We start from the raw sequence: 12,919 nt of genomic DNA on the forward strand, positions 1-12,919 counted from the left end.
CCGAAAAACAGGGGGGCATGTGTTGACACCTGATTTTGGCACAATGCAGAATACAATGGAGATGGCCTCAAATGATAAAATATTCTAAATGAGAAATTTCACATTGCCGAGTGGAACAACTTTGATGTTTGGACCATAATCATTCGGCATCATATCAAAGACCAAAACTACACTCAGATTGTCATGTTTAGGTGTTCTGAGTGCTTTTTGGTCAAGTACGCCTCCAGGACAATCTCGGATGAAGGAATGCTCTACATGAATTGCCTTCGTCTCGTCGAATCGGTCGATTTTGATATAAAAATGATCTCAATCCAAGTTCGTATGCAAAAGTTAGAGCTATCTGGATGCAGCCCTGTCAAGAGGCGAAATATGACGCGGAAGACCAGACATGTCTTGGCAAGTGTCTGATGTAATGCGTGAGTGTTTTGGCCCAGTAGATGGCCTCGAATCGGAAAACGTTCAACACGAAAGTTTTTCGTCTCGTCAAAACGGTCAACTTTGCTTTTGGACACATTTTCATCCGAGGTCGTTTACTGCCTCAAAAATCTTGCCGGGGAAAGCTTGCCGCCGTGAACAGTAACCTTGCCGGGGAAAGCTTGCCGCCGTGAACAGTAACCTTGCCGGGGTAGAGCTTGCCGCCGTAAACAGTAACCTTGCCGGGGAAAGCTTGCCGCCGTGAACAGTAACCTTGCCGGGGGAGAGCTTGCTGCCGTGAACAGTAACCTGCCGGGGATAGCTTGCCGCCGTGAACAGTAACCTTGCCGGGAAAGCTTGCTGCCGTGAACAGTAGAAACTATCGAGGCCAATCCGACCAGATGCTGAAGATGGGCTCAAATACTTATCTAGATGGCTTCGGATGAAGAAGTGTTCAACACGGGAGTTGTTCGTAACATCGAAACGGTCAACTTTGCTTTTGGAGTCATCATCATCCGACGTAGTATACGACCTGCAGAGACGCTGCAAGAGTCGGGCGGTCCAGTCAGCTACATGAACGAGTCCGACTCGAAATTAGAGATGACCCCGTGGAGTATTCAAGATGGCCTTATTTGGAAAAGTGATCAACATATGGATTGTTGGCCTCGTTGAAGCACACACAATTGATATTTGAACCGTCTCCATCGGAAGTCATATGCAGATTCCACAGCCCACGCAAGGAGCAAGACAAAAGATTGGACCAGATTCGGGCTGAATCCGAGTGGGACCAGAACTAGGATTCTAGGACGTGAATTGATGTAATTTTCTTGTAAGGAAAGCCTAGATAAATCCTTTGCTTGTACGGGAAGTCCAGCCGCCTCTTATATATGTTGGGGGTGACGGCCGATTGAACAACACACAATCGAACAAATCAATATACTACTTTTTCATATACATTTTATCTCTCCACCGTTTTTCTATCTCGTTCTTCTCCGTTCTTCGTGTTTGAGAGCTGCGAATTCCGAGGCTCTAGGGGCGAGCGAATCGACCTAGGGCAGCCCATAGCCGCCGCACTCCCTGATGGGGTCCCTCCTGGGGGTGTGGGGTTTTCGGGTCAATAAAAGCGCCCATCGACTGTCTTGCGTATCGCGCTGTCGGTCGGGTCTCCTTCGACATGAGCTGCGGTGCATCACCCCCGGCGTCGAGGGTACACGTGACGTGTTCGTGTGTCAACATCAGGCATCCCAACAAATAATCATGTCAAATATCAATGCTAAAGAACATTATACCTACAAAATAATATAGCCTTATCATGCTCCATCTTCTTAACACAACGTATTTGGCATGCACAACCCCGATGACCAGCCGAGCAATTGGATCATACTTTGTAACGCGCTTCAGCTTTTTCAACTTCACTCAATACATCAGTGTGAGCCATGGATATAGCACTATGTGTGGAAGGGAATGAAGTGGTAGGGATCATTAGAAGAAGGAAGGAAGTCTCTCGTCAACTAGGTGGTTAAACGTGCTATGGAGATGGACATAAATCGATATCAATGCCAGGAGTAGGGATGCACTAAGAGCTATAAGTGTATGAAAGCTCAAACCAAAAACTAAGTGGGTGTGCATCCAACTTGCTTGCTCATGAAGACCTCGGGCATTTGAGGAAGTCCCTCATCGGAATATACAAGCCAAGTTCTATAATGAAAAATTCCCACTAGTATATGAAAATGACAACATAGGAGACTCTCCATATGGAAAACATGGTGCTACTCTGAAACACAAGTGTTGTAAAGGATAGTAGCATTGCCCCTTCTCTCTTTTTCTCTCATTTTTTTGTTTTGGGCTCTTTGGCCTCTCTTTTGGTAGGGGGATCTTTGGCCTATTTTTATTTTATTTTTAAGTCGGGAGTCTCATCCCAACTTGTGAGGGAATCATAGTCTCCATCATCCTTTCCTCACATGGGACACTGCTCGAATAATGATGATCATCACACTTTTATTTACTTACAACTCGATAAAACTAATACATAATGACTCTTTATGAATGCCTCTCAAGTGTGTGCAATGATCTAGCATAGCAAAGATATCAAAAAAACGGACAAGCCATGAAAATATCATGCTAGCTATCTTACGATCATGCAAAGTAATATGACAATTAATGATCAAGTCATGTATATGATGATGATGGAAGTTGCATGGCAATATATCTCGGAATGGCTATGGAAATGCCATAATAGGTAGGTATGGTGGCTGTTTTGAGGATGATATAACAAGGCTTACGTGTGATAGAGTGTATCATATCACGGGGTTTGGATGCACCAACGAAGTTTGCACCAACTCTCAGAAAGGGCAATGCACAGTTCCGAAGAGGCTAGCAAATTGCGGAAAGTTGAGAGTGTGTATAATCCATGGACTCGCATTAGTCATAAAGAACTCACATACTTATTACAAAAGTTTATTAGCCCTCGAAGCAAAGTACTACTACACACGCCCCTAGAGGGGTAGATTGGTAGGAAACGATGTTGGTGCAACAAACCCTGGGTCTGTTTGTAGAGGCGAAGGTGACCCGATGTTTCGATGAGATAGATATCATTTTCTGTGGGAGTCGACTTTGATGATCCGACTACAAATGTGCGAAGACGTCATGCCTTAGCAATCGCTAAACCAACTTCCGAGGGTTATTGACCACGTCGGAGCACGATCAACCTGACCACGAGGGTCTATTTCCTGCGAGCAAATGAAGAACAAGCAAGAAACTGAGATTGCAATCTGGATATTGCGAATAAAAGAGGAAAGCATTATTAATGAAGGTGGGGTTCTGTGACGTCTTGGTCTAGTCGTTGGACAGAAACGAAGTATGCGAAGTTGCAGCTATGGCGAACTTTTAATCTAAACAAAACCCGAAGTCTAAACGACGCCCTAAGGGCTGTATATATGGAGGAAGAGGGAGGGAATTTCGTGGCCCTTGGAGGAGGGGTCCGAAACCAGCCCTAACTCTTGTTTCCCCACACATACGGACTCTGAAAACAGCCTATACTTAAGTATTTCGAAAATACATGGGCCTGGCCCGATAATAAGGTGATGCAACACCTAGAATAGCCTCTGGACGAAATTTATGAAGTGGCATTTTATATATTTCGTCCAAGGCTTCATGCACTCCTTATGGTGGCTTCAAAGTCCTGAATCACTTGTAACTCCGTTCTTGATCCCCTCGCACATGCCATCATCTCGATGCTTGAACTTGTTTCCAGGTTCATCTTTCTTTTCCAAGCTAGGCCCTTCATTTGTAAGCAAAACAAAATGTATCCAATTTAGGCAGCAACATATTCTCATGAACATTAGAATCGTTAACAAGAAACGAAAGTACCTGATAATTCAATTGGCGTGGGCGAGGTCTAGTAATTGGTCCAGTATGTATAGCAGCGGGGGCTGTGGGTGTAACAGTGGTATTGATGTCCTCATAATCCTCCCCTTCTTGAAATGAAGTCGTCCTCGATGGAAGCTCATCTTCCTCACCCAAATAAGGCTTCAAATCTGCAATGTTAAAAGTGGGACTAACCCCAAAATCTGCAGGCAGCTTAAGTTTATATGCATTATCATTTATTTTCTCTAACACCTTAAAGGACCATCAGCACGTGGCATTAGCTTTGATTTGCGCAAATTAGGAAATCTATCCTTACGTAAATGTAACCAAACAAGATCTCCAGGTGCAAACACAACATGTTTTATACCCTTATCTCTAACAAGTTTATATTTAGCATTCATACGCTCAATGTTTTCCTTAGTTAACTCATGCATTTTTAAAATCAATTCAACATGTTCTTTAGCATCAAAATTAACCTTCTCCGAAGATGGAAGAGGCAACAAATCAATAGGTGCACGAGGTAGGAAACCATACACAATTTCAAAAGGGCACATCTTAGTAGTAGAATGCAATGAACAATTATAAGAAAATTCAATATGAGGCAAGCATTCTTACCACATTTTCTTATTCTTCTTCAAAACATCCCTAAGCATAGTAGACAATGTTCTATTGACTACTTCAGTTTGTCCATCAGTTTGGGGGTGAAAAGTAGTACTAAAAAGCAGTTTAGGCCCCAACTTAGCCCATAAACATCTCCAAAAGTGGCTAAGAAATTTAGTATCATGATCTGAAACAATAGTATTTGGCACACCATGCAAGCAAATAATTTCACGAAAGAACAAATCAGCAACATTAACAGCATCATCGCTTTTATGACATGGTATAAAGTGTGCCATTTTCGAGAATCTATCCACGACAACAAATATGCTATCCCTCCCCTTCTTTGTTCGAGGTAAACCTAAAACAAAGTCCATAGCTTTTTGACATGTAGTGTGATACGTCTCCAACGTATCTATATTTTTTGATTGTTCCATGCTATATTATATCCTGTTTTGGACATTATTGGGATTTATTATACACTTTTATATTATTTTTGGGACTAACCTATTAATCAGAGGCCCAGGCCAGAATTGATGTTTTTTTGCCTATTTTAGGGTTTCGCAGAGAAAAGAATATCAAACGAAATGAAACCTTCGGGAACATGATTTTCGGAACGAACATGATCCAGAGGACTTGGGCCCTACGTGAAGCTATCAACCGGGAAGGCATGAGGTAGGGGGCGCGCATACCCCCCCAGGCGTGCCCTCCACCCTCGTGGGGCCCATGTTGCTCCACCGACGTACTCCTTCCTCCTATATATACCTGCGTACCCCAAACTACTAGATACTGAGCCAAAACCATAATTCCACAGCCATAACTTTCTGTATCCATGAGATCCCATCTTTGGGCCTTTTCTGGAGCTCCGCCGGAGGGGGCATCGATCACGGATGGCTTCTACATCAACACCATAGCCCCTCTGATGAAGTGTGAGTAGTTTACTTCAGACCTTCGGGTCCATAGTTACTTAGGCTGCTCTGCTACATCACCCTTTCCTCTTCAAGGGAAAACCAACATAGTGCTCAAGAGGTAGCAAGAAGTATTTCTGGCGCCGTTGCTGGGGAGTCTACGCAAAAGTCAACATATCAAGTACCCATCAGAAAACCTTATCTCCCGCATTATATTATTTGCCATTTGCCTCTCGTTTTCCTCTCCCCCCACTTCACCCCCGCCCTCTCTCTCCATCCTCCCTCTCTTTCTCTATTCGCCTCTTTTTGCCTGTTTCTTGTTTGCTTGTATGTCGGATTGCTTGCTTGTCACGATGGCTCAAGATAATACCAAATTGTGTGACTTTACCAATACCAACAACAATGATTTTATTAGCACTCTGATTGCTCCTCTTAGCGATGCTGAATCTTCTGAAATAAATGTCGCTTTGCTGAATCTTTTCATGAAAGATCCATTTTCCGGCCTTCCTAGTGAAGATGCCGCTACCCATCTAAACAAATTTGTTGATCTGTGTGATATGCAAAAGAAGAAAGATGTGGACAATGATATTGTTAAATTGAAGCTATTTCCTTTTTTCGCTTAGTGATCGTGCTAAAGCTTGGTTTTCGTCCTTGCCTAAAAATAGTATTCATTCGTGGAATAAGTCCAAAGATGCTTTTATCTCCAAGTATTTTCCTCCCGCTCAAATCATCTCTCTTATAAACGATATTATGAATTTTAAGCAACTTGATCATGAACATGTTGCACAAGCTTGGGAGAGGATGAAATTAATGATACATAATTGCCCTACACATGGTTTGAATTTGTGGATGATTATACAAAAATTTTATGCCGGATTGAATTTTTCTTCTAGAAATCTTTTAGATTCGGCCATGGGAGGCACTTTTATGGAAATAACTTTAGAAGAAGCTACTAAACTCCTAGACAATATTATGCTTAATTATTATGAATGGCACACTGAAAGATCTACTAATAAGAAAGTGCATGTGATAAAGGAAACTAATGTTTTGAGTGGTAAGATGTATGAACTTATGAAATTATTTGCTAATAAAAGTGTTTCTTCTGATCCTAATGATATGCCTTTGCCTACTTTGATTGAGAATAATAATGAATCTTTGGATGTGAATTTTGTTGGTAGGAATAATTTTGGTAACAACGCGTATAGAGGAAACTTTAATCCTAGGCCATATCGTAATAAATCCTCTAATAATTATGGTAATTCCTACAACAATTCTTATGGAAATTTTAATAAGATACCCTCATATTTTGAATCGAACAATAAATAATTTATTACCTCGCAAAATAATTTCAATGCTTTGATTGAAGAAAAATTGCTTAAGATTGATGAGTTGGCTAGGAACGTTGACAGAATTTCTCTTGATGTTGATTCTTTGAAACTTAGATCTATTCCTACTAAGCATGATATCAATGAGTCTCTCAAAGCCATGAGAATTTCCATTGATGAGTGCAAAGAAAGAACCGCTAGGATGCGTGCTAAGAAAGATTGCTTTATAAAAGCGTGTTCTTCTAGTTTCCATGATAATAAAGATGAAGATCTAAAAGTTATTGATGTGTCCCCTATTAAATCTTTGTTTTGCAATATGAATCTTGATAATGATGGGACTGAATATGTTCCACCTTACCTAGAAGACGTTCCAAAAATTTGGAGTCCTTAAATCTTGATGCTAAAATTGTTAAAAGTGGGATTGAAGAAGTCAAAACTTTAAATATTAATGAACCCAATATTTTGGATTTCAAGGAATTTAATTATGATAATTTCTCTTTGATAGATTGTATTTCCTTGTTGCAATCCGTGCTAAATTCTCCTCATGCTTATAGTCAAAATAAAGCCTTTACCAAACATATCGTTGATGCTTTGATGCAATCTTGTGAAGAAAAACTTGAGTTGGAAGTTTCTATCCCTAGAAAACATTATGATGAGTGGGAACCTACTATTAAAATTAAGATTAAAGATCATGAATGCTATGCTTTGTGTGACTTGGGTGCTAGTGTTTCCACGATTCCAAAGACTTTGTGCGATTTGCTAGGTTTCCGTGATTTTGATGATTGCTCTTTAAACTTACACCTTGCGGATTCCACTATTAATAAACCTATGGGAGTAATTAATGATGTTATTATTGTTGCAAATAGGAATTACGTGCCCGTGGATTTTATTGTTCTTCACATATATTGCAATCCTTCATGTCCTATTAGTCTTGGTAGACCTTTCCTTAGAACGATTGGTGCAATTATTGATATGAAGGAAGGGAATATTAGATTCCAATTTCCATTAAGTAAAGGCATGGAACACTTCCCTAGAAATAAAATTAAAATACCTTATGAATCTATTAGGAGAACCACTTATGGATTGCCTTCCAAAGATGGCAATACCTAGATCTATCCTTGCTTTCATGCCCAACTAGGGGCGTTAAATGATAGCGCTTGTTGGGAGGCAACCCAATTTTATTTTTACTCCTTGCATTTTGATCCTGTTTAGTAATAAATAATTTATCTAGCCTCTATTTTTGTTGTGTTTTTTGTGTTTAATTAGTGTCTGTGCCAAGTAGAACTGTTGGGAAGACTTGGGGAAAGTCTTTTTAATCTTGCTGTAAAAAACAGAAACTTTAGTGCTCACGAGAACTGCTGCAATTTTTATTTGGAAAGTGATATTTAGTTAATTATTTTTGAATATGATTAATAGATAAATTCATCACGTCCAGCAATTTATTTTAGAAGTTTTGGAGTTCCAGATCTTGCGTTAGCTGCAGATTACTACAGACTGTTCCGATTTTGATAGATTCTGTTTTCCGTGTGTTGTTTGCTTATTTTGATGAATCTATGGCTAGTAAAATAGTTTATAAACCATAGAGAAGTTGGAATACAGTAGGTTTAACACCAATATAAATAAGTAATTAGTTCATTACAGTACCTTGAAGCGGTGTTTTGTTTTCTTTCGCTAACGGAGCTCACGAGATTTTCTACTTTATGTTTTGTGTTGTGAAGTTTTCATGTTTTGGGTAAAAGATTTGATGGATTATGGAACAAGGAGTGGCAAGAGCCTAAGCTTGTGGATGCCCATGGCACCCCAAGATAATCTAAGGACACCTAAAAGCCAAAGCTTGGGGATGCCCCGGAAGGCATCCCCTCTTTCGTCTACTTCTATCGGTAACTTTACTTGGAGCTATATTTTTATGTACCACATGATATGTGTTTTGCTTGGAGCGTCTTGTATTATTTGAGTCTTTATTTGTTAGTTTTCCACAACCATCCTTGCTGCACACACCTTTATGAGAGAGACACACATGATTCGGAAATTGTTACAATACTCTATGTGCTTCACTTATATCTTTTCAGTTATATAGTTTTTGCTCTAGTGCTTCACTTATATCTTTTAGAGCACGATGGTGGATCTGTTTTATAGAAAATTTTGTTCTCTCATGCTTCACTTAGATTCTTTTGATAGTCCTACAAAACAGCATGGTAATTTGCTTCAATTATTTTAGGCATTCAAGATTAATATTTTTTTTCTTATGAGTGTGTTGAATACTATGAGAAGTTTGAAACTTGATAATTGTTTTGAGATATGGAGATGGTGATATTAGAGTCATACTAGTTGAGTAGTTGTGAATTTGAGAAGCTTGTTTTGAAGTTTGTGATTACCGTAGCATGCACGTATGGTGAACCGTTATGTTAAGAAGTCGGAGCATGATGTATTTATTGATTGTCCTCCTTATGAGTGGCGGTCGGGGACGAGCAATGGTCTTTTCCTACCAATATATCCCCCTAGGAGCATGCGCGTAGTACTTTGCTTCGACAACTAATAGATTTTTGCAATAATTATGTGAGTTATTTATGACTAATGTTGAGTCCATGGATTATACGCACTGTCACCCTTCCACCATTACTAGCCTCTCTAATACCACGCACCTTTCGCCGGTATCGTACACCCACCATATACCTTCCTCAAAACAGCCACCACACCTACCTATCATGGCATTCCATAGCCATTCCGAGATATATTGCCATGCAACTTTCCACCGTTCCGTTTACTATGACACGCTCCATCATTGTCATATTGCTTCGCATGATCATGTAGTTGACATTTTAGTTGTGGCAAAGCCACCGTTCATAATTCTTTCATATAAGTCACTCATGCATCATTGCTATCCCGGTATACCGCCAAACGCATTCATATAGAGTCATACTTTGTCCTAGTATCGAGTTGTAATCATTGAGTTGTAAATACATAGAAGTGTGATGATCATCATTCATAGAGTATTATCCCAATAAAAAAAGAGAAAGGACAAATAAAAAAAGGAAGGTCCAAAAAAAAGAATAAATAAATAAATAAAAAGGGGCAATACTACTATCCTTTTATTCCACACTTGTGCTTCAAAGTAGCACCATGATCTTCATGATAGAGAGTCTCCAATGCTATCACTTTCATATACTAGTGGGAATTTTTCATTATAGAACTTGGCTTGTATATTCGAATGATGGGCTTCCTCAAAATGCCCTAGGTCTTTGTGAGCAAGCAAGTTGGATGCACTCCCACTAAGTTCTTTTTGTTGAGCTTTCATATACTTATAGCTCTAGTGCATCCGTCGCATGGCAATCCCTACTCACTCACACTGATATCTATTAATGGGCATCTCCATAGCACGTTGATACGCCTAGTTGATGTGAGACTGTGTTCTCCCTTTTTGTCTTCTCCACAACCACCATTCTATTCCACATATAGTGCTATGTCCATGGCTCACGCTCATATATTGCGTGAAGATTGAAAAAGTTTGAGAACACCAAAAGTAGGAAACAATTGCTTGGCTTGTCATCAGGGTTGTGCATGATTTAAATACTTTGTGTGGTGAAGATGGAGCATAGCCAGACTATATGATTTTGTAGGGATAACTTTCTTTGGCCATGTTATTTTGAAGAGACATAATTGCTTAGTTAGTATGCTCAAACTATAATTATTTCTATGTCAATATTGAACTTTTGTCTTGAATCTTTTGGATCTGAATATTCATACTACAATTAAGAGAATTACATTGAAATTATGCCAAGTAGCATTCCCCATCAAAATTTTTGTTTTTATCATTTACGTACTCGACGACGAGCAGGAATTAAGCTTGGGGATGCTTGATACGTCTCCAACGTATCTATAATTTTTTATTGTTCCATGCTATATTATATCCTGTTTTGGACATTATTGGGCTTTATTATACACTTTTATATTATTTTGGGACTAACCTATTAACCGGAGGCCCAGGCCAGAATTGATGTTTTTTTTGCCAATTTTAGGGTTTCGTAGAAAAAGAATATCAAACGGAGTCCAAATGGAATGAAACCTTCGGGAACGTGATTTTGGGAACAAACGTGATCCAGAGGACTTGGACCCCACGTCAAGCAATCAACCAGGAAGGCACGAGGTAGGGGGCGCCTACCCCCCCAGGCGCACCCTCCACCCTCGTGGGGCCCACATTGCTCCACCGACGTACTCCTTCCTCCTATATATACCTACGTACCCCTAAACTACCAAATACAGAGCCAAAAACCTAATTCCACCGCCGTAACTTTCTGTATCCCCGAGATCCCATCTTGGGGCCTTTTTTGGAGCTCCACCGAAGGGGGCATCGATCACGGAGGGCTTCTACATCAACACCATAGCCCCTCCGATGAAGTGTGAGTAGTTTACTTCAGACCTTCGGGTCCATAGTTATTAGCTAGATGGCTTCTTCTCTCTTTTTGGATCTCAATACGAAGTTCTCCCCCTCTCTTGTGGAAATCTATTCGATGTAATCTTCTTTTGCGGTGTGTTTGTTGAGATCGATGAATTGTGGGTTTATGATCAAGTTTATCTATGAACAATATTTGAATCTTCTCTGAATTCTTTTATGTATGATTGGTTATCTTTGCAAGTCTCTTCGAATTATCAGTTTGGTTTGGCCAACTAGATTGATCTTTCTTGCAATGGGAGAAGTTCTTAGCTTTGGGTTCAATCTTGCGGTTTTCTTTCCCAGTGACAGTAAGGGCATCAAGGCACGTATTGTATTGTTGCCATCAAGGATAACACGATGGGGTTTATATCATATTGCATGAGTTTATCCCTCTACATCATGTCATCTTGCTTAGAGCATTACTCTGTTCTCTTGAACTTAATACTCTAGATGCATGCTGGATATCGGTCTATGTGTGGAGTAATTGTAGTAGATGCAGGCAGGAGTCAGTCTACTTGTCTTGGACGTGATGCCTATATATATGAAGATACCTAGATATTCTCATAACTATGCTCAATTCTGTCAATTGCTCAATAGTAATTTGTTCACCCACCGTAATACTTATGCTCTCGAGAGAAGCCTCTAGTGAAACCTATGGCCCCCGGGTCTATTTTCTATCATATTAATCTTCCTATACTTAGATATTTCCTTTGCCATTTATTTTACTTGCATCTTTATTTCTATTTATCATAAAAATACCAAAAAAATTATCTTACCATATCTATGGATCTCACTCTCGTAGGTGACCGTGAAGGGATTGACAACCCCTTTATCGTGTTGGTTGTGAGGAGTTTATTTGTTTATGTAGGTGCGAGGGACTCGTGCGTGGCATCCTACTGGATTGATACCTTGGTTCTCAAAAACTTAGGGAAATACTTACGCTGTTCTGCTGCATCACCCTTTCCTCTTCAAGGGAAAACCAACGCAGTGCTCAAGAGGTAGCAAGAAGGATTTCTGGCGCCGTTGCCGGGGAGTCTACGCAAAAGTCAACATACCAAGTACCCATCACAAACACTTATCTCCCGCATTACATTATTTGTCATTTGCCTCTCGTTTTCCTCTGCCCCACTTCACCCTTATCGTTTTATTCGCCCTCTCTCTCTCCATCCTCCCTCTCTTTCTCTATTCGCCTCTTTTTGCCCGTTTCTTGTTTGCTTGTGTGTCAGATTGCTTTCTTGTCACGATGGCTCAAGATAATACCAAATTGTGTGACTTTACCAATACCAACAACAATGATTTTATTAGCACTCCGATTGCTCTTTTTACCGATGCTGAATCTTGTGAAATAAATGTTGCTATGCTGAATCTTGCCATGAAAGATCCGTTTTCCGGCCTTCCTAGTGTAGATGCCGCTACCCATCTAAACAACTTTGTTGATCAGTGTGATATGCAAAAGAAGAAAGATGTGGACAATGATATTGTTAAATTGAAGCTATTTCCTTTTTCGCTTAGAGATCGTGCTAAAGCTTGGTTTTCGTCCATGCCTAAAAATAGTATTGATTCGTGGAATAAGTGCAAAGATGCTTTTATCTCTAAGTATTTTCCTCCCGCTAAGATCATATCTCTTAGAAACGATATTATGTATATTAAGCAACTTGATCATGAACATGTTGCACAAGCTTGCGAGAGGATGAAATAATGATACATAATTGCCCTACACATGGTTTGAATTTGTGGATGATTATACAAATTTTTTATACCGGATTGAATTTTTCTTCTAGAAATCTTTTAGATTCGGCCACGGGAGGCACTTTTATGGAAATCACTTTAGGAGAAGCTACTAAACTCCTAGATAATATTATGGTTAATTATTCTCA

Source organism: Triticum urartu, chromosome 5, assembly GCF_003073215.2.
Source record: "Triticum urartu cultivar G1812 chromosome 5, Tu2.1, whole genome shotgun sequence".
NCBI lineage: Eukaryota > Viridiplantae > Streptophyta > Magnoliopsida > Poales > Poaceae > Triticum > Triticum urartu.